The sequence below is a fragment of the Kogia breviceps genome, chromosome 2, assembly GCF_026419965.1.
Source record: "Kogia breviceps isolate mKogBre1 chromosome 2, mKogBre1 haplotype 1, whole genome shotgun sequence".
Lineage (NCBI taxonomy): Eukaryota > Metazoa > Chordata > Mammalia > Artiodactyla > Physeteridae > Kogia > Kogia breviceps.
Window position 1 is genome coordinate 33,502,060 of NC_081311.1, and position 5,596 is coordinate 33,507,655.

Below are 5,596 nucleotides of genomic sequence, written 5' to 3' on the forward strand. Positions count from 1 at the left end.
CTTCCCCACAAGACCAATTCAGCAACAGGTAGAATGCCCCCTAGTGATCCCAATAGATGCCAAAAGGACCTGAAGAATCACCCAGCAGAGACCTGCCCATTCTTTAGACTCTTCTATCGTCTGTAGAGCTGTCATTAAACTGTTTTTTCATTTCTTGTGAGCAACCGAATCTAGCTTTGGTTAGCTTATGCCATGTATTAGTTTCCTGCTGCTGCTGTAACAAATTACCACTAATTTAGTAGCTTAAAACACAATTATCTTACAGTTCTGAAAGTCAGAAGTCCAAAATAGTTCTCACTGGGCTAACAATATTGGCCGTGTGCATGGGAAATTCCATTCTCTTGTCTTTTCCACATTCTAGAAGCTGCCTACATTCTTTTGCTTGTTCTCCCTTCCTCCATCTTCAAGCCAGCAGTGTTTCATCTTCAACTCTCTCTCTGACTCTGCTCCCATTATCACGTCTCTCTTCTGACCCTCCTATCTCCCTCTTTCCCTTATAAGGACCCATGTGATTTCCTTGGGTCCACTCAGTTATCTCCCTATGTTAAAATCTTTAATTTAATCATATCAACAAAGTCTCTTTTACCATGTAAGGTAACAGATCCATAGGTTCCAGGGATTAGAACATAGATGTATTTGGGAGGCCATTATTCTGCCTACCACCTGCTATAGAGGAATATTTTGGAAGGACACTATACTATCTCATGAAAGCTAAGGAGAAGTTGAACCACAGAGATTATGCAGGGCAGAATCCTTGTCATCTCTAGAGACTTGAGCATCAGGAATTAATAACAACATTAATAAGCAATCACAGTTAGGAAGCTCTTACCATGCATCGGTCACGGCCCTAAGAACTCCACGTGTATTAATTCATTCAATCCTTACATGAGCTGTATGAGGTAAATACTATTATCTGCCCCATTTTTATTTTTTTTTTTATTTATTTTTTTTTTTATTTTTTTTTTTTGCGGTATGCGGGCCTCTCACTGCTGTGGCCTCTCCCGTTGCGGAGCACAGGCTCCGGACGCACAGGCCCAGCGGCCATAGCTCACGGGTTTAGTTGCTCCGCGGCATGTGGGATCCTCCCGGACCAGGGCACGAACCCGTGTCTCCTGCATCGGCAGGCGGACTCCCAACCACTGCGCCACCAGGGAAGCCCCCCCATTTTTAAATATGGGGAAATTGAGACACAAAGACCTTCTCACTAGAGCTACGCCATTGATAGAAAGAAGCTCCAAAGGCTTTCCAGCTTCTGTCTTTTAGCTTACAATTGCAAATTTCTGGGGCAGATCAGCCAGCTTGGTCAGAAGACCTCCCTGGACTATGGCTACTGAGAGGGTCTGATGGCAGACATAGCCACCGTGTACCAGTCTCAGAGATGGGATTTGTATGAGCCACACAGCCATCCCAAGAAGTGTCCACTGCAAGAATAAAGATTGCTCTTGAGGCCTTCTTTAGAAACAAAAAAATATGTATGAATAACCTAAGTTATATTTGACCCATACAGTGATCTATGGAAATCTATAGGGTAAAGAATGTTTTTACTACCTGCAACACTATGTAATTCGATTTAGCAACTGTTTAGTTAATTAGGAAGTAAGAAATGGGGGCTTAAATGTTGCTTTAAAACTGATAGAATGATTTATTACTCCATTTTAAGTTGAGTAGTCATTTCCAGATACTGGAGAACAAAGATTTCTGTGGTCAAAAAGTTGGGGAAATGAGACATGTCCCAGAAATTTACATCTCATATTAGCATATTAAAGATTAACTCAAAATAAACTGTTTTACTGTTTGTTGGTTAAGCCAACAAACCTGTTTTCTTAGCACAACTGTTAACATATCTTCCTCTGTAATATTTTATCTTAATGCCAATTTGGGTAACTCTAAGGTGGGAGTGCAAATAAACTGAAATATTTATAAAATTTCACCTTTTCTCATCATGGTGGCTGAAATTTAAATTCTATTCAAGTACAATTTTGTTTCTTGGCTGATAACATAGCAATTTTTAAATGCATAGACCAGTAATTCTCAAAGTATGGTTCTGGGACCAGCAGCAGCTGCATCACTTAGAAACTTGTTAAAATGCAGATTTTCAGGCCCCACCTCTGACCTACTGAATCGGCAACTCTGGGGTGGGGTTCAGCAATGTGTGTTTAACAAGCTCTCTAGGTGATTCCTATGTAGGTTAAAGTGTGAGCGCTACTGCAGAAGACTCTTCAATAGCTGTGCTTCATAATACTCAACTTAAATGGGCCTCTTATAGATCGAGTCCCGAAGCAAAAAAATTAGCTTAGAGTGACCAACCATCCTGGTTTGCCTGGGAGTGATGGGTTTTCTAGGATGCAGGAATTTCAACTAAAACTGGGACAGTCCCTGGCAAGCTGGGATGGTTGATCACCCTCTTCCAGTCTGTCTCTCCCCATTTTACAGATGAGCAGACAGAGGTTAAGGGACTCACAAAAGCCCTAGAGCTAGGACGTTGTAGAGGTAGGACGCAAGGGCAGAACGTTTAGTTCATGTTGGGTTCTTATCCATCATACTACATTGCCTGCTAAATGGATGAGAACCCATAGCTGCTTGCTGTTGCATGGCAGAATGGTGGCTGACAGCGCTGGCTTCTCAGAGCTTAGGCTGCAAATCTTTCTCCACCTGAAGGATACCCCACTTGGGGTTGAAATGAAGTTCCATTCATGGAGATCAGAAAAAGACAACGTATTCTCCATCTCCTACCAATAGTTTAGTATAATGTAGTGACAAAGGCCTGGCTTTGAATCCTAGCTGGACTTACTAGCCCTGTAACCTTGGGCAAACAGCATCCTCTGCACCTCAGTTTCCTTATTTATAAAATGGAGATAAAGGTGGTACAAGGACCAAAGGATTAAGTGTGTGAATGCACATAAAGCTCTAAGCACAGTGCTTGGCCCACAGTGAGCAGTCAATACATGTAAACAAGAATCAGGAGGGAAATCACTCTCATTCTTTGCATTCAGGCCTTGGTACCTAACCCACCCAGCAAGGTTTCTTCTCTACTGTACTGCAGAAGATGGCGAAGAACCAAATGATGGGAGACTATTCATTTAGCAAGCAAAATGATGATTGGCTGCAGCACCCTACATGGTACCTAGCACACAGTAGAATCCCAACACATATTTTTGAATGAATGAAATGCCTGCTATAAGCCGTGTATGATATCAGGTCTTGAGGACATAGAGATAAACACGATAGACCAGACTTTGTAGAAACAATCTAATAGGAGAGATTTTTTTAAAGAAAAGATAGTAACAGAGTACAATAGTCATCATGATAGGAAGATGCAAAATGGAATTGGGTAGACACTGAAGGAGCCTTGAGGAAGGACTTAACTAAGAGTGCAAATGAGAGGTTAAGAAAGGCTTCCCAGAAGGACAGCACAGCTGAGTCTAGAAGGACACTTAGGAGCCAGTCTTCAGAGAAGGAATGTGTGGGTGTTTCAGTAGAGTGACAGTATGGACCAAGGCGAGAGGTATGAAGACCATCATTGTTTTGTGAAATGAACAGAGTTGAATATATTTTAACAGTTGATCATTGGAGAGACTGTTAGACCCAGCATGTCCGGGTGGGCTGGGAAGGAGTCTGTGTTCTCCCTCCTCCCAGCACATATGTGTGCTGCACTGGGTCTTCTGGTACAAATGTGGCTGAATGGCAGGAAAATTAGACAGGAGAGTAAATGTCCTTGTTCTCACCTTCGGGGAAAATTTATTCCTTATTCATTTTTGTTCTCTAGCACCAAGTTCAAGCTTCTGCAAAAACTGGGTGTTCCCCAAATGCTTCAGACAGACTGGCAGAGTAGCAACACAGGCAGCCAAAACTGTGAACAGGCTCCCCAATTGTTCTGAGGACTTGCTGTTCCCCAGCTCTTTACCCTGAGGGCCTCTGGAGGCTGGGATAGGCAGGCCTGGTATTATCCAACTCGACAGAAATAGACTCCCAGGCATGGAAGGCAAGGCACACAAAGGGAGATACATACCCGGCTATATGGGTGTGTACCCCTAGATGCATTTTTACCCCTAAAGTAGAGATTCGATATTTTTGACTCTTCTACAAAACTGAACTTGGACTAAACTGCATGTAAACACATTTGTTTCTTCAAATCACTGTCTTTCATCATTTCGCAATTAGATTGCAATTTATTGGTTTCTAGAATTAGATTAAAGCAGTCTGTAGGCAGTGACTCTTATTAAACTAATATCTGCCAAAAAGAAAAGCTCCAAGTTTGTTTGAATTCCAAATGATTCAAAATGTGATATCCACATCTCCTCTCTGACCTCCCTTTTCTAATCCTGTTGAACTCGATCTGAATTTTATATAAGGTTTATTTGTCCTGATCAGAAGCTTAATAGACTAAAATGTAATTACTATACTTAAGATATATGTCTGTGAAAGGGAGTAAAACTTGTTTTCTTCCTTATATTTCAGCTCAATTGACTTAACTCCCATAGCCATTTTTTTCTTTCCTGGGGAGGTCAAGTGGGTTTCAGTTGCAGAGAAGAAAACAAAAGTAATCTCTTTCATTAAGAAAGCATAATGTTAACAAAAGTAAAGCAAGACATGTCTGAGTGAATTGACCTCTCAGAACAAACCAACACTATTTCTAAATGACTGCAACAATTTACAAGTTATTGTTTTAACCTTCTCTTCCATTTTACAGTGGCAAACAAATATAATAACTTGGGCGTAAATGTGTTCACATAAGGGAGGTAGAATAGTTCAACAGGTTCTAATCCTGGCTCTAGCCTCTTAAGAAGACCACTAGGATATCCGGGTCTCCTTTTCTTTGCCTTTAAATGGGGCATGAAAGTACCTGTGCTGAGAGTAGCTTGGTAGTTGTTCAGGGTGGGTAGGAGGAGGGAATAGAGATGACTTCTAATAGGTTTGGGGTTGCTCTTTGGGGATGATGAAATGTTCTAGAATCAGTTGGTAGTGATGGTTACACACCTTGTGAATATACTAATAACCACTGCATTGGGTACCTTAAAATGGTGAATTTTATGGTGTGTGAATTATGTCTCAACTTTTAAAGAAAGTACATGTGCTACTTAACAGGACTATCATTAGGAGGTATACACAAAACCTTTGTAAAACAAAAGGTGTCATTTTTAGTGAGGATCAATTGTATTAGTGGGGAACGTTTTGTTGTTGTTGTTCTTTGTGTTTTGGCTGCATGTAATAGAAAGCTAATTTGAGACTTTACTGATTCACATAACCAAACCACAGGATGCCATAGGCCCTGGAATTCGAGATTCCAAGTGGGCCACGTTCTCTCTACTTTTCAACTTGGCTGTTCTGAACATCACCTTCATTCCTTCCCCTGTGGCAGGGGAATTGGTATCTTGGCAGCCAGAGAGGAAGCGTCTGTTTTGTCACCAGAAGGGTCAGAGTCTTTAGTTCTCTGGCCTAAAATATAAAACTACTATGGAACGACTCCCGTTGGCCCAGTTTGGGTAAGTTATGCCACCTTAGACCAGTTACAGAGGCGTGGGAGATGCCTTCTGTAAGCTTGGCAGGTCCCACTAGAATCACCTGGGTAGCAGGGAACTTCCCAGAAGAGGTGGAC